This window comes from Nyctereutes procyonoides, unplaced genomic scaffold, assembly GCF_905146905.1.
Source record: "Nyctereutes procyonoides isolate TBG_1078 unplaced genomic scaffold, NYPRO_anot_genome, whole genome shotgun sequence".
Taxonomy (NCBI): domain Eukaryota; kingdom Metazoa; phylum Chordata; class Mammalia; order Carnivora; family Canidae; genus Nyctereutes; species Nyctereutes procyonoides.
In genome coordinates this window covers 44,203,538-44,226,058 of record NW_026575135.1, presented here as the reverse complement: position 1 = coordinate 44,226,058, position 22,521 = coordinate 44,203,538, and the positions used below count along the sequence as shown (strand labels likewise).

Sequence of the window (22,521 nt, the reverse complement as noted above, 5' to 3'; positions counted from 1 at the left end):
CACCATGCTGATACAAAAAAAAAAAAATCACTCTATTGTTTGTACAAAAAAGCTGAAGTATTTAGCAAAATGTCCAGGAGTTTTAGTCAATTGCTCTACCTTTCTAAGGTGTTCTACCTTTCTAAGACCCTCTCTTAAAATTCTCTAGTGAGTCCTCATTCTACCTTTCAAGTTTATCTCCCACTATTTTTTCCTGTGCCCTATACTCAGGTCACATCATAAATACGTTCTTTTTTTTTCTTTTAAAACAATACTTTGGTTCACCCCTTTCTCTCCACCTCCATATTTTTTCTACCCATTCTTTAGGACTACCTCAACTAACTTTTCAGTGAAGTTTATCTTGACACCCAGTGAAAAAGTTACTCTTCTTTTTCTACATGTTCCCAACATATTTTGTACCTCTACTATAGTACTCAATGGATTCTCTCTTGTATTATAGATGGGCATTTATGCTTTGATCTTGCTCATTTTTACCTACCCAGAAGACTTCCTGCTATGCCTTTGGCATGGGAGATGTTCAGAAGATGATGAGTAAGCTAAAGGGAACAATGTATTTAATACAGAGATAATATGTTGCATATATTTTTCTTATGTTAATATGTGTTCATTGAAGAGAAAAATATTGCTGTATTGCACCAGTTTTTGGTAATAAAAACTTAAATTTTAAAGGAATGGTAATATCCATTATGAATGAAACCTTTAGTTTCATGAAAAAAATAAAGAATCAAAATTAAAGAAAATTTTCTCTATTGATAAATGGCTTTTTAGGCAAGTTCTTTAAGACATTTTTCGTATCATATGGGAATACATTTTATTTTATTTTTATATTTAAAAAATTAAAATCATTTTTTTCACAGGCTTAAATTTTGTATGAAAAGGTGATAATACTTTCTGGCCCTCTATTAGTGCAGCATATGTTTGAAATTAGTGTTTTGAAGAATAGTGACAGATTTGCCTTGAGCCATTAACATGATCACCCCAGCAACAAGCCTGAAATTAGTTGCATCATCTTAGAAAACAGAATCTCTCATTTTATGGAGAATGAAATGATGGCATTGCTTTGTTTGTAATTTTGTACTTCTGGCCAAGTTAACTATACCAGAGCAAACTCCGCTTATGTAAAGCACAAAAGTGCATTACGCACCTACAATGTCTTATCCTTCATTCTTCTGGGCCCACAATTACTTTAAACTTCAAAAAAGTAAACCATTTTGTTCAATTATTCATATCAATTTTTTCCCTAGATGACTATAAATTGGCAATCTCTTCAACCATTTTTTAAAAAAGTCTTACTATTTTCATGTATTATATTAAATATCAAGAAAAAGTATTCTTGAATAGCAAAATTTTAAATAATAGATTAAAAGATTTACATGAATATTTAAAATTATAGCAATGTTCCTTAATTTGATGAGAGGGAGAACTTTATATTAGATTCTTTGTATCTGAACCTAAAATATAATATTTCAACCTGCAGCTTCTTTGATTATTTATTCTTCATCCCAATCTTCTATAATTCTCATAAAAAGAACATGGGTCTAGAACACAATAAAGAAAAATAAAACTCATGTGTATGTGGAGGGGGTTAATAATTCTGGGAAGTTCTTAAAGTAAAGTAATATTACTAATTTAATATATGTTGATAGCATTAGTCTACAACCTGGTCACTGGTGGACAACATTTTCCTTAACAAGTGTTAAAATTCCCAAAATGTTTTAAGAAGAGAAATGAGCTATTATTACATAGCACCTTTATAACCATATTTTATTTTGATGTCTAAGTACTTAAGTATTAATACAAATGAATCATTGAGTTTTAGGTAAAATTAGTAATACCTGAAAATCATCTATATTTACTTTGAATTTCTTTAAAAAAATTGAGTGCGGACTCTACATACTGATTTGTTGAAGATGACACTACTAGATAATGAACTAAAAAAACGTCAGTGGCAAGCACCCTTGAATTTATTGTTGCTTTGCATTTCTGTGTCAGAGGTAATGCAATCAAAGTTGGACTAGGGACTTCAGGGACTCATGGCTTTCTGAGAGCAATGATCCCATGGTAGTCTCCTGTTTCACTCAAAAGGCAGCCAAATTAAATAAAGAAAATCTCTTTAGGAAGAAATGTAAACCTGTATGTTTTAATCAATAACTGTTCTAAGGACATTTAAGTGGAGATGTTCTTCCACGTGACTGGAATTTTCAAAGAACAAGACGGATCAAAACCTCTAGCTCTAGTAAGAGTATATTTTAATGACCTAGAATTTCTAATATATTTATTTATCTAATTCAGCATCTATACTGATCCAAATTTTCTATTTTTCTTTTTTTCTTCTTCTTTTTTTTTTCCTAGCTAAATATCTTTTCCATTCCCCTTCTTCTGCATTTTGATCAGGTCCTAAGAATTACATCCACAAAATATGGAAATCCTTCCATATAAAACAGATAACTTACTAACTGGATAACCAATTGATTGAGAAATAAGAAGGAAGATCTTACTGAAAACTTCGGAACTTTTGTTTTGATTCCAGAGATGCTGGCATGAGTACAGAAAAGGAGTCATCTCAGATAAAATGATTTATGGATAGCACAAGCACCTACAAAAATGTTTTTCTTAAAATAAGTTTTTTGGGGTCCTTTCATATGCAAATTTATTCAAATAGTACTTACAATTAACCATCTACCTCTCTATATTTGACCATTTAATTCTCATAGAGAGTATCTATTTTCTATGAAAGAACCCGGGTGTTTGAATGCAGGAACAGAATACTAAGTGGGATATCATTCCAATATTGTGGTTATACGATTTGTTAGAAAATAAGAAGAATAATTGTAATATGTATTATTGCCTTCTCTGTATATCAGTACTAAGCAGGTGGTAGGAGTAAGCCAGCTATTTCTGCATTTACTTGTAGAACCAATTATAGAAATAATTATGAAAACAAATGCAAATAGGTATTCACTTGGCACAGAAAATTATTTTAGCAATGAAATTCCTGAGTTTCCACAGTATCACTGAAATATATACATGCATATAATACATACATATCATGTGTATCATTTCTCTGACAAGTACACACACACATATATATATACACATATATACACATATATGTATAAGTGGTCAGAGGGATTCTCCTCTTTTCTAATTTTTTTAATTTTTTAAATTTATTCATGAGAGATGGGGAGAGAGAGGCAGAGACACAGGCAGAGGGAGAAGCAGGCTCCACGCAGGGAGCCCAACATGAGACTCGATCCGGGGACTCCAGGACCACACCCTGGGCCGAAGGCAGGCACCAAACCGCTGAGCCACCCAGGGATCCCCTCCTCTTTTCTAATTTTATCAGATTTCTTTCTTTTGGCATTTCCTTTTCTTTATTCAAAAGCTCCAGCTTTCATTTCTCACATAAGTCATGAGCAAGTCTAGGACTTGAGCTAAAGTGCCAGGAGATGAGTGGTAGTAATAGGGAGAGAAAATCAAGAATGAAATGGAATTGGTATGACTAAGCCTCAAGACATATGTTCCATAAATGGCCTCTGAACCAAAGTCCAGAATAGTCTTGTGAGTGTGTGTATGTGTAAAAAAAGAAAGATAAACATTAGGTCAAACATTATTTGTATAAACATTAGATAAACATAACTTAGAGAAATATGTTAAGGAAATCTTCAGTGGCCAAAATGAGGGAAAAAAGTGGAAATGACTGATATGGAGTCACTGATCTTTTGGGTCTCTGGGACACTTATGAATCTCTGCCAAGAGACTTGGCATATCAAGGACAAGATGGAAGAGCCTAACATGAAAACCTCTTACATAGGTATGGGGTTTGAATTTAAACTATTGATAAGAACAGAGAAATTCCACAGAAAGAATTTAACAAAAAATTATTTCTGGTTTGGTACCTTCACATTCAGTGTCCAAAATTCTCTGGAAAGGAACACCCCCAACAAAATATTTAGGGATTATAAATATAAAACCTTGCTAAGCAGTAATTCAAATCATAATTATCAAACAAATGAATAAATCTTGAGTGAGAGTCAACAGAAAGACCAAAGAACAAGATTAAAAACACCAAAACATTCTGATAATGGGATTACTAAAGGTAAGTTATAAAATAATTAAAAATGAAAGATGGAGAGAAAATATATGAAATAAACAAGATGTTATCAAAAGAACAAAACCATTTTCAATGAGTGTCAATAATAATTTTACAAATAAAAATATCATTAAAACTCATAAACAGATATATTAAATATAACTAAGAAATAATTATCAAGAAAACAGTATTGTCCATAACATTGCCAGAGAAACAAAGAGGGAAAAAAAAAGTGATAAGAAAGAGCTTATGAAACACTAAAAAAAGAAAAAAATCAGTGAGATGGTCCAACAATTGTCTAATAAGAGCCAGAAAGACAATGAGCAGAAGTATCCTTAAAAGAGTAATAGAAAAAAATTAAAAAATAAAAAATAAGAGTAATATATGAAATATGTTTAAGAATTGTGATATTAGGGATCCCTGGGTGGCCCAGCGGTTTGACGCCTGCCTTTGGCCCAGGGCGCGATCCTGGAGACCCGGGATCGAATCCCACGTCGGGCTCCCGGTGCATGGAGCCTGCTTCTCCCTCTGCCTGTGTCTCTGCCTCTCTCTCTCTCTGTATGACTATCATAAATAATAATAATAATAATAATAATAATAATAATAATAATTTAAAAAATTAAAAGAATTTAAAAAAAGAATTGTGATATTAATACATATATGCATAGGTATATATAACTTGTGATATGTATTTGTATATCTATATAAATTTGTTTATGTTGGTCTATCTATTTACCTATGTATCTCTTCAGAGAGCTAGATTCATCTCAAGATAAATTCATTCAAATCTACCTCACAAACAAACATAAACACAAATTTAAAAATAGCTAGAAGAAAAAATAGGTATTTTAACAGGAGAAGATTAGTTCATAGCAAATTTTTCAACAAGAATAGTAGAACATGTAAAATAGAAGAATCATATCTCAACAGTGCTAAGTGAAAATAAATATTACAGCAGCCTTTACCTGTCTATATACTAATTTATTTTATTTTTTAATAAAATATTATATTTATTTAGCCATGAGAGACACAGACAGAGGCAGAGATCGAGGGAGAAGCAGGCTCCATGCAGTGAGCCTGGTGCGGGACTCGATCCCAGGACCACAGGATCAAGCCCTGAGCTGAAGGCAGATGCTCAACCACTGAGCCACCCAGGCATCCCAATGTAAAATAATTTGTTAATGAAGATTAAAAGAGATTTTTTTCAGACAAAAAAAATCACTAGCTTCTACTACATCCTTTGCTGAGGAAAATCTAAAAGATACAATTTAGGAAGAAGAAAACTGAATTTTTTTTTTTTTTTTTTTTTTTTTTTTTTTATGATAGTCACAGAGAGAGAGAGAGGCAGAGACACAGGCAGAGGGAGAAGCAGGCTCCATGCACCGGGAGCCTGACGTGGGATTCGATCCCGGGTCTCCAGGATTGCGCCCTGGGCCAAAGGCAGGCGCCAAACCGCTGCGCCACCCAGGGATCCCGAAAACTGAATTTAGAAAGAAACAGATGTAAAAAAGAATGGCAAATAAAGACACTGATTCACATAGTTAAACCTAAAAAAATCACTATATAAAAATAATACAGTAGTATTAATAATGTATAAAATATTATAATATAGTAATATCAGTAATTAATTTGGGGGCAAATTAAACAAAGTGACTGAAATATTGGATATCTATAATATGCAAAAGATTAGTGGGAGGGATTACAGTTAAAGTGTTCTAAAGCTCTTATATTTTTTGGAGAAGGGTGGGAATATTTACTAGCTTTATGCTTTATTAAGTGAGGTATCACCATTAAAACTTAAAGGTCACCACTGAGACAAACAAGAGAAAAAGAAGGTACAATATCCAAATGATTAGGAGGGGGAAAAAGAAAAAGAAATCACTACAAAAAAAAAAAAAAGAGAGAGAGAGAGAGAGAGAAATACCATGCATAGAATTAGCTAAGTAAATTAAAAGCACACACCAAATAAATGAATAAAATACATCAGTAACCACAATAAACATGTTGGATCAGAGGCTCAGGAGTTCTCCAGGTGAAATCTGAAACTGGCTCCTTATACAGAGGGCATGGGAAGACTGAAAAAAAGGCAGACCACCCAGACGGGCCGATGGCAGATCTCTAGACAAGCAAGGGAATTTATCTATAAGGCTGTCTTGGGTGGCTGCAGGAGGAGCATATCTCTGCACTTGCCTGAAAGAACTTCAAGGTATATATAGAGGCTTAACGGGGTTCAGCGACATGTACAGCCCAGATGATCTCAACGACAATCATCTTGTCCAGGTTGTATCCTTGAAGTAACTCTGGCTGTGAGAACAGTGGGCATAAAGTATATTCCAAGGCCTGGAGAGTGGGTTAGAAGCCACCACTGCCTGGATCTGGCTCAGGGGTCAACTGGTGATCATGATCCTCAATGACCTCCTTGAACAAAATGTGAGTGAACTCAGCTGCGAGTTAAAGATGAACATTCTGATATTCTCCTTCCTCTTCTTCCCAGAATTGCATCACCCTTCTTACTCACTTTTTCAGGTCCCCACTGCTCATGCTCAGCAGCATCTGCTTGCTTTCCTCCTAGTTGCAGTGAAGAACAGGACAGGCTCACCTGTTCTCCCCTTTGCTATGTTTCCAAAACCAACAAAGCCATTTTCTAGTTCTCTAAGCACTTCTACTTATAGAAGTAAATAGGAAACAAGTAGCAGGGAAGATATTGAAAATATAAATAGCAAAAGAAAAAGTCCTTATTTTCAACAAAGTTGATCAACTTGCCCTGGTTTTAAGACCGAAAGTCCCAAGCTTAAGAAATCTCCCCCACCTCCATGACAGTCCTAAGGAATTGTTGGTTTTCTAGTGTTTCAACTAGCATCTGCTATATTTTATTTCTCCAGAAGATGAAGAACTGTAGATTTTGACCTTTTTGTACCCTCTTCTTATTCATTTTTCCTCTTAGATTTTGAGATCCTTGCCTGGTCACTTCACATACCTTCAAGAACTTTCAAAGTAATACTACCCTGCTGTTCCTTGTTCTCTTATTTATAAATGTTTTATGCTACAAAAAATATTTGAACCACATGATAAATTTAACGGATCTACTATTGTGCAATATCAAACAAATAACAAAATAGTGAGTTAAAATGAGTATTTTTTCTTTATTATAAATTCAATAATTATTTTTAGTATTTATTAAACAAGTATTTTAAGCATCTATCATGTGTTGTGTGCTATTCTCACTGGGGATAGAATGGAGGCTATGTGGACATGTTTCCACTTACATTCTTGTAGAGTGGAGGAGTGAAGGGGAAAATTCTATAAGCAAATAGACAAAGCAATAAAATGATTTTGGATAATTATGTAATAAGGAAAATGAAGTAAGTGTTGTGGCTCAGAGAAGGAGTATTTTGGATAGTCAGGCGGTATACCTCAGAACAAGACAGCTATCCAAGATAAGAGGATAAAATGTAAATGTAAAGGGATACTGAGCACCTGTGGCCTTGTGTGAACTTACATTCAAGCAACAGAAAGGAGGACGATATAACTGGTGATCTAGTGAGTAGGAAAGAGTGGCAAAAGATACATAAAAATGGGGGTAGGGCATATCACACGCTGTGTGGTGGCCATTGCTGAGAAGTTGGATTTCTATCTAAGGGCAATAGGAAGTCACTGGAGGATTTTAAGCAGTAATAACATTATCTGATTTTGTTTGAAATATGTGTATGGCTACTCTGGAAAATGGAGACCAGAGGCAGGAATAAAAAACTGAGATATCAGTTCTGAAACTTCTCAGGAAAGAACTTGTAGTGATTTAGACTAAATATTTGGTGAGTTAGAAAGTTGGATGGATTGATCTAGGATACATTTCAAAGGTAAAGTCAGCAGAACTTACTGATGGATTGGAGGTGGATCATGAGTGAAAAAAAAGGATGAATACTGGTTGGATTTTAGTAACTGAGGGCTGTTGGTATTGACTGTGAGGGACAAGGCTGGTGGAGAATATAGGTTGAGCCAGATGTGTGTATCATCTGTGATGATTCTAGTTTTGCCATATTAGGCTGAAATATTTCATAGCTATATGAGTGGAAATGTTAAGTAGGGAGTTAGGTGTAGTAATTGGTAGTTAAGAGGAGAAATTAGGTCTGGTGATACATATTGGGAACCTTTTTTTTTTTTCCATATTGGGAAACTTTATTGTAGATACAGTATCTAGAGGCATGGGAATTGGAGTGTGTGTCAGTCGCAGAGTATAAGGCTAGGCCACAGTCTAAGGAATCCCAATATTAAGAGTGAGAACTGAAGGCAAATTACAATCAAGTTCTGTGGGATTTAGCTCAGAAGGGGGATTTAATTCAGTCTTTACCAAGTGCCTACTTAACAGCACATTCTGTGGTAGGTGCCTCAGTAAACAAAATTGGCTTATGCCTCATGTGGTTTATGGTTTAGATACTACAAAATTATATTTCTCTTTCCAGCATTTCTGAATGTACAATAACATTCCAGGGGCACCTTGATGATTTGTCAATTTCAACTGGTTCTTTATCATTCCAGTGCCAAGCATTTCTTATAACTACTCCTCTCCTTCACTTCTTCCCAATTCCTTTCAAGATCTAAAACCCACAGATTAATTCAATAGGAAAAAGAAATGACATCATGATATTGTTTTTCCTTGAATTACACATTTCAGGAAAAGGGAATATAATAAATTCACAATGAAATTGCAGTTTAATATTGTTCTTTTACTTTATTTGATCCTATTTTTTTGCAGGTTATAACTGAGCAACATGGAAAATCATAAAGGCTGCTTCAAGAAGAATGATTACAGTGATGGACTCTCAGATTGCGCGAGTGTCACAAACCACCACAAAAACTGCAGGCAAAGCAACAATGTGCATCCAACACCAGTAGAATAAACAAAGTAAAAATAAAAATGAATCATTACAATCTCTTTAATTCTAGAGGAAATATGTAGATAGACAACGTGGAACAAATTTCACAGGCAGCCTCTTGCTCTAGGGCATGATTTATAACTTTAGCCTGAGTAAATCTGCTTTAGTTTCAATTAATAAAATTGTAAATTCAGGATCTTGTTATAGTAAAGTTATACTTTGGTTTTGTACAATGTTAAAGTACTCTTTGTTATGGCAAAATACAGCTGTGAAAAAAAAACACTCTTGTATGACGTGAACATGATTGGTTCAAAATTGAATTTTTGTCCTGTAACTCTGGGGAGACAATTGCCTAACAATATGTATTTTTCTCCCATATTCACCATTGTCTCCACGTATTTTTTTCCCAATACCGAAATCATTTTTCTGTAGCCTTTGGAAATTGTACTGATGTTTGTCCTTTGGCTTTTCTCTTTCTTGAGATTATTTTTAATTTGCTAACACATTGCAAACACTATAGCTTTGCATATTTTCTGCACATTTAATCTGTTTGTCATAAAAAAGTAGGGAATTTGCTGTTTAATTTTGCTATGTTTTTCTCTGTGCATTAAAAATGTATTCTTTGGATAACTTATGTTTGGAATATGAAGTACTAATGTAAAATCTACCTTTGCATTCTATTTAGAGGAGTAAAATATATGGAGAAGATTGAATAGCTGAAACAGGATTTCAATGGGAATTTTCACATACCTAAGAAAATATATGGTTTTGAAACATATTAAAATTATTCTCTAAAAATTGTTATTACAAATAAAGGACCAACCATTGTCATTGCTTTGTTTTGGGGTAGGGACAGCCAAAATCCACTCTCTTATTATCTCCTACTGTTAAGTAGAAGCCTTAGAATAGTAAACTTGAGTAGACACTAAGGTATGAGTTCTATTCAATGAAGTAAATAAACTGATGAATTGAGGAGGTGGGAGAAGAAATCTTTGTGGTTTAAAAATATGAACATTAAGTAATATTAAGAAAATTATGATTCTATATAACAAGAAAATCTGTAACAAAAAAAAGAAAATCTGTAACATACAAAATAATGGTTTTCAGATATATACATTATTAGTGTCTTGCATTCCTGGCTTTGTCCATGGATCTGTTTTTCAATTTCCCCATATTAGAGCTATAGAGTCTAGTCGTTTGGTGGGAATTATGAAAATGTTACTAACATGTAAGTATTCCAGCTGGAATCTCCATATACTCCTCTTATGTATTTCTCTAGTATGAGGCCCATGGTTAATATGTACTTCCCTCTAACTGCAAACTCTTTCTTCCTTAACTCTGATTTCCCTGGTTTCTGCTCAAAGGCAAATGTGTCAGTATATAGGGCTATGTTTCCCACAGAGTTCAGTGTGGTTTCTTGGCATATCCTCTGTTCTACTGTGAATAAACTCAAGTTTTCTGCAAAATTCTATCTTTTCACTAAAATTGAAACTTCTACTTGCAAGTCACTGATTTTTCGAATGGAGGTTTCCTTCCACACATACACCTTCTCCACAATTTTCAATACCACTCTCAGAAATAAGGAGATCAAAGCAACTCTGTGAGAGAATGAAGCTGGTAGCAGAATTGAAAGAGAATGCTGTGATATAAGAGAGAGGACTCTGCTAAAGCTCGGTACTTAAGGAAGGTGTCCTTGGGGATGGGAGAGTAAGGTACAGGTTTCTGGGGGACACAAGAAGGGATAGGAAAGTGACCTTTAAAAAATGTCTGATATAAACCCTTTTCTCTCCACTTTAAAATGTCCCCATTACCATTCATTCATTCTTGCAGAGGAAGTCTTAGGCCAATTTCATGACTATCAGATATGTGATTGCAAATTCTCAATGTGCCTTGATTTTGAATTTTTTAATGATTGACTATGTCTTCTCCTGATAACTCTTTTCCTTAAACTGAAGATATTTTTTTTTTCTATTTTGTTTTTTGGTTTTTGTTTGCTCGTGTTTTTGTTTTTGTTTTTTTTTTTTTCCCCCACTATAATGCTAAAAACTTGATCCTGGAGCTAGAAATACTAGATTTGAATCAAGACTGCCACTAACTGCATAATCTTGAGAAAATTACTTAACTTCTCTGGACCTCAGTTTTCTTATCTGTAAGTGGGAATGGTACTTATTTCAGAAAATACTAAAAATAAATAAATGCATACATACATACATAAATAAATAAATCACCAAGAAAGTAGGAGACTACAATTTGTTTGACCAAAACTTAGATACCGTTGATATAACCTTTCTGAAATTATCTTTACTCCCTTACAATATTCCTACCTGATAAGGATAGATGTGCATTATTCTCATATTAGGCTTTCTGATTTAAATACATAGATAAACACATACAACACACATACACACACACACACACTGAACGTATCCCAATGTATTATCCCTACAGTACATTTATAAAGTTAAGATTATTCCACCTCTAATTGTATTTTATGTACTGGTCACTTCTTGCCGTAGATATAGTCAGCTATAATAATACCCAATAGCAGCTTTTAACTGGTATTTCATCATTGAACTCATCATACTGGACTTTAGAGGTTTTTTTGTTTTTGTTTTTTTGTGATGTATCTGAATGTTTTTGTGTACTTTGAGCTCTCTCAAAGTTGAAACTACATGCTTGGGCCACTACTAGCAATGTGGTCCACTAAGCTGACATGGAGATCCTTTTCCAGTTCAAATATATAGCAATGATGAATTGAGTATAATTTTCTAGAGGCCAGAAAAATCCTATTGAACTAATTCAAGACCAATAACATATCTCATCAGCTAGAAGCAAATTCCAGAAAGGAGTGAAAGGAGACTGCTACAACTAGCTGATAGTATGTAAAACTTCCATGAGAAAGACCTTTAAGTATAAATGAGATCACAGTATAAAAACTATAAACCACAGGAGTAAAGGACTCTACCATAAGGAAGAATCAGCAGATGCAGGAGGTAGAAAAATCAACCTTTCAAGAAACAATTTTTAAAAGCCCTGGAATGATTATTATTTCAAATCCTAATAGAATCTTAGGGATACAGTTGATTTTCAAGTTTACTGGATAAATGACTCCAAAGATTTTATGCTATCGAAACTCATATTTCAAGTAAAAACAAAAAATAACCACAAAAAAACTCTTCAAATCCTAAGTTATCAAATGTTTTATGTTTAATATATACAATATGGTTTAATACTTGTTTCAAATCAACAATTTCATGTAAAAGTATGGAATTATTGAAATATAATATCTTGACTTCATTGACTACCATCTTTTGCTACCTACAAGAGAAAATATGAATATTAAAAAAAAACATTAAAAAGTCTGTTGTCAAACACATTTGTGAAGTAATACAACACAATGAAAATTACAGAAACATTCACTAACCAGCCTTATACAAAGTCAGTACTTGCTAGATTTCCTTAAAGACATCATCCATTGTTTAGATAAATGAAGTGACTTCTAGACCAGAGGTTAGTGGCACAAATCAATATGCTGAAATATGCATTCTGTCCATATAGTATTTCACTAATGGGTCCTTGGAATTCGGTATGCAGCTTTACTATAAATCCTAAGCTGAAGTTATATTAAAATAAAATTAATTCTGTGATTTGAACTGAGAAATCAATGGAAATGTACACCAAAAATAAGATACTTTTAGACATATATGTCAAAAGAAAAATGGTTTGTATCATTGCCATTCATAATTCATATTTTTGTTTCCTATGTCCAATTTAAATTGGATCTTTCTATGTCTCCCTTTCCCTGCACAGACAGCCTTTAAAGTACACAAGCATTCCATGCTGGGAAGAAATCCATACATGTGATCCTTATTAAAAATATAAAAATCAAAAATCAAAAATAACCAGAATCTGAATAAGAAAGTCTTCAACTTGTTAGAGAGTGTAGGGGAAGAAAAGCATTCCCTTCTTTCCTTCTATTCTTTGGCTGGCCTGATAATTAAATTGACACAGGCAGATTAACAGGGAAAAACAAATTTAGTTTTGTAAGTATGGAACCCCAAAGAAATAAGCCTTCCAGAAGTGACCAAAGCAAACAGCTTTTATACCTTTGAGACAAAGAAACAATTTGTGAAGAATTGACAAAATAAAGAAGTTTGGGATTGCAGTGGCAAATTAATGAGGAAATACTAAGGTTTGTTTATCTGTCTTCTTGCCCCCGAAATCCCTCTCTTCAGCAATAAAGATGTCATCTACCCTCTAGGTGCAGGGAGGGTACCCTTCACATGGGAATTTTATTTCCTGCTTATGGGGGAACAGAGGAAGTTCAGAAAAATCTTATTTCACTGACTCTTTATTAGCTAACTTTAATGCAAAATAACCAATATGTCAGAATGGTATATTCTGGAATGGCCTTCCTTGAACCCCATCAAGAGGTATTTGGGGATCAGGAACAGGATACTTCCAGGAAAAAAAGATACACATTGTGAATGGAAGCTTATGTGATGAGATCAAATAAATGCAGTCACCTGACACCTGCACACGTATACACACTCATTCACACAAAATCTTTATAAGTGGATTTCCGATAAGAAACAGTTAATTCTGGAAAGGTGATGTTGGGAAAAATTTCCTACATATGAGAGATAGCAAGAAAATTGGAAGGCCCTTTATGCATGGGCACAGGAATAATTGAGGGAATGAAATGCATCTTTAAACTCATCTAGTTTGCACAACAAACAGGAGGTAGAAATAGAAAAAAATGCCCCCCCCCCTTCCTTCAGTCTTCCTTCTCTCCCTTCTTCCTTTCCTTACAAATTAATTACTAAGGTCCATCATGTGCAAGGCTCTAAGGATACAACTAGGAAAATGGTCTTGCTTCTACCCTCAAAGAGCACATGGTCTGACAGAACAAACAAAAATGTCAACCATTTATGAGAGTAACATGTGGCAAACTCACCTCGTGCTACAGCATGGGGACAAATTTGTCTGACTACAGGCACAAGTACACATTAGGGAAGGTGGATAGGTTAGGATGAGACCTAGATGGTCAGGTACAAGAGTTCAGGAGTGATAGGGTAGGAGAAAAGCGGAGAGCTTTAGGGATTATTAATTGGGGAAAGGTACCATAAAACAACTGACTGTCCTTAAATGAAGTTGCACTTTAGTATGTGTGTTATGCACATGTACACACATGTACACTAGGCTCAAATAATTATCATTATTTTACTATTATCTATTAAAGCTATTATTGCCACATGTCATGGACTCCCAAATGCATGCCTGCATACACGTGCATGGGCATACCCATAACAAACATATTCTGCAGAGTTCTATAACCACAATCATGCTACAAGCAGAAGCTGCTGTCATGAACTGACTGAATAATGTGCAGTGACCTAAATTGGGGCTTAGAATAAATGTAGGTGCGTGCATGCCTTAATCAAAAAAAAGTAGGGCAAATACATATATTTACTTTTTATTTTCTGTCAAAGCTGAGAAGCCTTCTTGTGTGTATGTGTGTGTGTGTGTGTGTGTGCATGGGTGTGCATAGCTATAAAAATAAATATACCATTAATCTAAAAAAAATGAACCATAAATTGAGTTTCTATCAAAATAAACATGAAATGGATTAAAACTTAAACTCCAGACTGGGACATATTTTGTGTTCCTTTTCACCTGCCAATAATGTATTAGGATACACATATCCCTGAGGATATGTGGCCTTGCCTGTCCTTTTCATGATAATCAGGGCAGGGGTGAGAACAAAGACTTTTGTCTCAGAATTGTGCCTTGTAAGATTAACACTCAAACACAAAATAATTTCTAAACTGCCAAACATACGTTATTTCCTTCAGAATCATGAGCAATTTGTGTGGGTTTGTCTAGAAATAATTCCCATGAATGTCATCACCAATATCTAGAACTATGTAAACAAAAGCTGCTAAATTACACTTTTTCTCTAAGTATAGTGGGACGTCATACGATGCCACTCACTACCCGGGCATCATTGAGATCGTTAAACCTGAAGTAGAAATAGCCTTTTGCTAACGTTTCTAAAATGAGAGTTAAATCACCTTACGTTGCCAAATTGAAAGGAGGTATTTGCCTTCTGATGCCTGAGGAAAGGAGTTAGGCAGGCAACTTCCATTACCAGCAGAGTGGCAAACGGTGAGAGTGCCTGCGTGTGACACTGACAATGTCCCTTTTAATATTTTAAATTAAAGAGAGAATTCACAAAGCACAGAATTTCAACACTATGCAGAAAAAAAGATCCCTAGGGAATTAAATGCAAGATTTTGAAAAGATTCTGTAGGCAAAGAGTAAAATATTAAACTTACAATGAGCTGGAGGTCCCATAGGGAAAGGGACAGATGGAATCACTTAAAGCACAACAGTCATTTTACAGGTGAGAAAACTGAGGCCAGAATAAGGAATGGGACCTCCAGCAGGGCCCCACAGTGACTGCAGTCTTCTTTCTGCTATGCCTGGCTATCCCGACAAGCAGCGAAACACAGAATCAAGCATTACGGCTGCACTTCAGATGTAACTTAGTCGTATCCCCAAATCATGCAGATACTACCGTTTCTTTTCTTTGCCAGGATCATCTAGAATCAATTTCTGTTTTACAAATAGAACGCTCATCCACTTTAGCATCTTAAGCTTAGACATTATTTCATATTATAACAAATTCGTTTTTTTCTGAATTCAATATTTGTGGCTTTGCAGCAGAGACAATCATTATATCATACCGCCTAAGACATCAAACAGCCGGGCCTTTGTAGTCATTGCTTCATTTGCTCTATCTGTGCTTTCCTATCACCCTATCAATTTCTTATTGCCAAAATCCTATCCCCTGTTGCCACCTTCCCAGCATCCAACCATTAGGGGTCTGAGCACAGAAGCACACTCTTTTACCCCTGATGCAATTATTGCCACATACACCTAATCTCTTTAGTCACCTCCTTCCTGCATTCCCCACCTTATGAGCCCCAATCACCATCATGAGCAGGAAGACGGTTTGGCAACTCTCACTTCACCCAAGTCTAATATCCACTCTCAAATTGATCTTCATCCATACCCATCATTACTCCCTTAAGTATATTTTTTTTCTTACACTTGCTGCTTTCAGGCCACCTCATAGGCTTCTCTGTTGTTATGTGCCATCTTCCAAATTTGTCTTTTTCCACATACCTTCACCTTTTTTGGCAATCTAACAAATTGATGGGCTCTGATGTTAGCCATCTCTGGGTCTACTTTGCACTCTTCCAAGGCCTTCCAAACACAGTGCCTTCAAACAGAGACCTCATTAAGTATCCTTCAGAAGGATAATATCTTTTAGAAAAGGAAAGACCAGTTGAGGGGTATGGTTTTGGCAGTGGTGCTTAGCATTGCACCTCAAATGATACCAGAAAGCATCAGTTTCTCCATCTTGACGCAATGGTGATAAGTCCATGTAGCCATTTGCGATGAGAAAGGACATTTTGAGCAAAGGACTTATAAAGTATCTTGAAGCATTTAATTTTAACTACATTTCCCTATTTGTTTACTAATTTAAAAAGAAGAAATTACTTACACAAATAAAATGAAACAGAACCTTATTATAATAGACTATGCTGTCAGAATTTTAGTTATGTCAAGGCTATTCATGAGTGTGTGAAAACAACAAAAAAACACAGCTAAATTAGAAATCATCCCAGAAATAAACTCTCTGTTCAGATAAAAGCCAAAATGGCCATATGTCATACATGCTTTTCAACTGAAATTTGGTTGCAATGTTGGCTCTGTTTTGTTTTTTTTTTTTTTTCTTTTCACTTTGTGACCTTGGTCAAGGTTTTTTCAATTTCTTTAAACTTTGATTTCTTTATTTGTAAAATGGAGGAGGGAGGGAGTGGAGGGCATCTGACTTTAGAATTGTGAGCATTAAATTAGGTAACACTGCTAAAGTAGTTAAGCACACTGTCTGGCACATGATGGCCACTTAATAAATGACAGGTTTTATTACATTTTAGTTATGAGTTTGTTCTTTAAATTAAAAATATAATCACCAATAACAATGTGATTTTAGACTTCAGGAGATGAATCCACATTTACAAAACTGTAAGAATTTCTGGGGAAAAATAGAATTTTCCCTTAAAATATTTCCCCCTCTTCTTTAGAATTGGGTATTGCATAGCTCTATTGAGAATTCACCTACTATTATTTAAAACAATGTTTGATTGGATTTAAACTATCATGCGACATCTCAAAGGACAATCCAAACTCCTCAATTATCTTTTTCACATACATCTCAAAAGGTATTTTGAGTACCTGAAAGGCCATAATTCTTTTCGCCTAAAGTTTTGAATTCCATCTGATGAAGTTATTATGCTTTGTGAAGCAGTACTATGTCACAGAAACAATGGCTTACATTAACCTCTTACTGCCTTCAGTTAGGTTCTTTCTTTTCCTTCATAAAAGTTAATTTAATGCTTTTGAAAGAAGTGAGATTGGCAGGGATAGAGAATTGAGGTCTACATCACAAAATAGGTACTGACTAGAATAAGTCACAATATTCTTGAAATCGTTGGCGATTTCAGAATCTCGACTACATTTAGGAAGGACTGCCTTAACAGAGTGGTGATAATTGAGTCTCCCTGGTCCATTCAGCTCGTGGACACATCCTAGGGATGATAATTAGAGCTATTCAACATGGTGAGTGTTGATTTTCAATTAAAAAAAAAAAAAAATCACTGTCATCTTCTCCAGGATGCATCATGCAGCCGAGGCTGGAACCACTGTGTGAGATTACATAGAGGAAAGGGTTTTGTCAGGACAATTATCCTCAAAAGTTTAAAAATGTGAAACTTCAGTCTAAAATCATTCTTTTATTCAAAAAAATATATTTATTAGGTAGCTACCATCTGCCATCTTTTTCCCCTCTGGGCACTGGGGATAAGACAGGGATAATTCCTACTTTCCTAGAGTTTAATGAAAAGAAGGAAAGATATGAAACAGACATATGGAAATTTGAGAGATAACTTCAGAGCCACGACTGGCCTCATGGCCATATGACCTGTGCAGTTCAAGGCTCCGTTTAAGTCAGTTTAATGCTCAGCTCCTGCCTTCCTGTAACTCTGAGTAATTTCTTTTAACAAGATACTGCATTTTCTTTTCTTTTTTTTTTTTAAAGTTCTTTTTTTTTAATTTTTATTTATTTATGATAGTCACACAGAGAGAGAGAGAGAGAGAGAGGCAGAGACACAAGCAGAGGGAGAAGCAGGCTCCATGCACCGGGAGCCCGATGTGGGATTCGATCCCGGGTCTCCAGGATCGCGCCCTGGGCCAAAGGCAGGGGCCAAACCGCTGCGCCACCCAGGGATCCCAAGATACTGCATTTTCATTTTAATTCACTGGACTCTGCTAATTATGTAGCCAGTCTTGTTCCAATAGTAGTAAGTAGCATAAAGGAAATAAAACAAAGTGATAAGACAGAGGAAGAGAGGGGTCATGAGTCAGAAAACTGCTTTACAAAGGAGTCCCAAAAAAGACCTTTCCAATGAGGCAATTTATGAGCCATGATTTACAGTATTTACTAAATTAGTGCATTTCATACACTGACAGGAGACTCACTTTATTTACTCAAATTCAACAAATACTGATTTAACACCTCTGCTGTGCAAGAAGCCATCAGATTATTCTTTAAGGAGAAACAGGACACAGTTCTTTCCCCAGCAAAACTGAAGTAGAAAAATATAGGACACAGGTAGCTCTCCATACACTTTTCAAGAAAGACATTCAGAGACATGAAGATTCCAAAAGTGGAAGACACCACAGAAGCTTTGGGACAGTAAGAGAAACCCTTGAAAGCAGGTGATGCAAGATATCTCTCTGCCACAGTTTGGTAGGGTGGGGTAGGGTAGAGAGACTTCTCCAGGCCAAGGAAATTACATAGGTGAAGTCTCATAAGTCAAGCAGATTGCCTATGAGGGCAACAGTGAATAATGTTTAAGTATAGCTAATATACAGGGTGGATGTAAGAAAACACTAAAACAAAAACAAAAGCAAACAAGCAAAAAAAAAAAAAAAAAAACCACCTGAGTGCATTCTTATGTCCTATCTTTTTTTTTTCTTATCACTTTCACTAAATAAATTGCTAAATCTTATGGATTCTGTCTTCTAAATGTCTCACGTGCACTGCTTCTACCTTATTTGTGGCTGTAATCATCTCGTTTCTAGTTACTGGTTTCTCTGTCTCCAATTAAGCCTTTTCTCCAGATCAGTTCTTGTCTTTGCAATCAGAGTACTCTTTCTAAAATGAAAATCTGATCATGCTGCTGTTGGGATTGAAATATTTCAATGTAGTTTTTTGAGTGGATAAGTCTTGATTCTGAAATCAGGCTTAATGGCATTTGAATCTTAGCTGTGCCACTTACCCACTGTGCTATGCTTTTTGTTTTTTTCTTAAGTAAGGTCTATGCCCAATGTGGGGCTTGAACTCAGGAGTTCAAGAGTCCCATGTTCTACAGACTGAGTCAGCTGGGCGCCCCCCAGCTGTGCCACATTAATGACCTTCTTAGCCTGTCTGGTCCTCAGTTCCCTCATAGGGTGATTATGATGATTCAATAAAATGATGTATATGAAGAGATAACACTGGTTAACATGGAGAGCACTCAGCGAATGTAACTGTTGTCAGGAAAAAGTAAAATTCCTTGGTGTGGGATTAAAAACCTAAGTGGGCCTCTGGCTTTCTCTCTAGTGTCATTCCCTGACTGATTCTTTATTTTCAAAATATTCAGCTGTATGACATGCTGTCCCTTTTCTCCAGAACAGGAATGTGCTATGCTTTCTCCCAGGAATGCTTCTTTTTCATTACATATTTGTCTCATTCCTTCATCTATTGCTGTTATTCCAATTTGCTAAGCATGAAAACTCAGACCTGATTGCTCCAATGACTTCTTCAAAGTCACACTGTGAGTAGCAGAACACAGCCCTTAAACCCATTTGTATTGGTTCAAATCCTGTGCTCATTTCCCTACACTCACTGTCTCACAAATGTGAGATAGTCTCTGGGGGAAAAATTTATTTTTTTCCTCAGTACAATTATTTTCAAAACATGAACTTTGTCTTCTGCCCTTACAATTTCCTATCTTCTTCCCTTGATTGAGAAATAATATTGGTTTCCACTGACTGCTTATTTATGTCAACTAAAATCACAAAGCAGACAAATAGAGGCATCAACAAAAATCTGACATACCCCACTCTTTCAGACAATAATTTTCAGCCTTTAGGTTAATGGGTTATTACTCCATTCTTTGGAGGAAAGTTGAGGCAGTCATTTTCAAGTATCGATCATAAACTTGGTGCTATATAGAAGTGGCACTGTCATTTTTAAGGGATTTAGAGACAGCTATCACAAATACAAATTTAAATGGAATGTTAATCTGCTTGATGAAGTCAAAGTTTTTATCTTAAAGTTTGACTAATGTAAATTAAGATTGTTATAGATTCATTCCATAAATATCAATAATTTTCCATTATGTGAAAATCAATCCCCAGTTTCACATTCAAATGACAGAGGCTAGTAAAAACCTTAGAGGATACTATGAACATTCTTACTTTGGATCTCTGCAAAAAATAGCAGCATGTTCTTATGAGGAAGGGACAATTTAACTTTGATGCCTCCATTCCTAGAAAAAAATCCAGTTCATACTTCCTAGAAAAATACAGTCATGCTCTCTGATTAACCATAACAAGTGATTTACACTTAGAGACTCATAGGAAAAAAAAAAAAGAATCCTGAGGTAAAATTGGATTAAAAACTTATAATGCAAAACTTCATTAAAAACACATGAAACTCTCTGGAAGTGGTACATGTTTATAGTGCTATGTACAGTGTTGAGTCATGCTTGGGTGGCTTAGTCAGTTAAGTGTCTGACTTCAGGTCAGATCATGATCTCAGGGTCCTGGGACAGAGCCCCGTGTTGGACTCCTCGCTCAGTGGGGAATCTGCTTGAGATTCTCTCTCTCTCTTCCCACCCCTACCCCTTGCTTGTGCTCACTCACTCTCTCATAAATAAATAAATAAATAAATAAATAAATAAATAAATATAAAAAAGTTGAATTTAGGAGTTCATTTAACCTCTACAAAACTCTAATTTTCTCATCTATAAAATGAGAACAATGATATCAACCTTGCCCACTCTTCAGAATTTGTGTGAAGATTAAATGAAATAGTCAGTATGAAAGCACTTTGTGTATATATATATATATATATATATATATATACATACACAAATCACATATGATGTAACATCATTTCATAGTGGGCAAAAATAAACTCTTTAACTCTCTTTAAAGTGGTAGAAAAAAAATCACTTAGGTCTTCTCTCTTAGATTGTTACTTGAAATTTTTGTCTCACCTGGAATGTTCTCTTTTCTTCTCTCCACCAAAATTCCATAAAAATTAATTTCATCCATGAAATGTTTCCTAAGATCTATAGCCCTTGCTTATCTCTCTCATCTTACCTCCAACTTATGTAAGAGAATTTTTGCAAGTTTATTCCATGAGCGTTAATCTTGCTACTTTCATATAATTGGCAAGTCCTTTAGGACAGAACTACTCTCACATTGCCTCCAGGTGCTTAGCACTATTCTGAGCAGGACACATCCAATACTGAATTGCTGAATGGATTCATTCGCTCTTTTGGATAGGCAACTGGATTTTTTATTTAACAACCTTGATGGCTATTCACAGGATATAATTGTTCTGCCTATAATAAATGTAGCCTAGAATAGTGCGTGAAGAGTAACTGATACAGGAGAAAACAGGCATATCTCACTGGTTGTATAATTGTTCAAGTTTCCCTTGCACTATTAGTTTTTAACAGTAAAAGTATTTATCGAAAGTTCAGTCTTTAATAAGATGCTTCATAAATATAGGGACCTTGACATTAAACTGACCAAGGTTAATGTCTGATATATTCTACTTATAAGCCATGCAACAATTGAAAGTTACCTATTTTGTGCCTTGATTTTCTAATCTGTAAAATATAGATGCTTTTACAAATAGTGCATGTATACATTTGACTGTGTTATTAAAGTCTGTATCAGAGGGTGCTTCAGCAACTCATTCATTTATTCACTTGCTGGGTATGCAGAGATGGATTAAATATAGCCCTTACTTTTGAGGACTAAAAGTGAAATCAAGGCTATAATTTGATCAGTACTGATGAAGGTATGTTTGACCCAGATCCGATGTAGGAGTACAGGGGAAGAAATGATTACTTCTCCATGGAACCATCATAAATATATATAATAGGAGAGGAGGTGTTTGATTTGGGGCTTACTTGATGAGCAAAATTGTTCTAATAAGTAGAAAGAATGTGATGGAGAAAAAAAGAAGCTCCCAGATAAGCAATTGATGTGCACTACATCTTGGTTTTGCAGAATATTTTGCTTAAAAATCTAATGAGAACAGACAGATGAAGACACTACGAGAGGACTCTATAATGAAATTGGGTAAGCCGAGTTCTATGAATTCTAAAAATAGGCTCTTTGCTACACATCCATGTTAAA

At 35.1% G+C, this 22,521-nt stretch overlaps 1 long non-coding RNA gene across 2 annotated transcripts in view; it reads right to left on the bottom strand.

Moving 5' to 3' along the window:
• Nucleotides 1-22,521, bottom strand: part of LOC129494527 (uncharacterized) — a 1,043,078-nt gene that overhangs the window by 185,063 nt on the left and 835,494 nt on the right. The window lies entirely within an intron of this gene.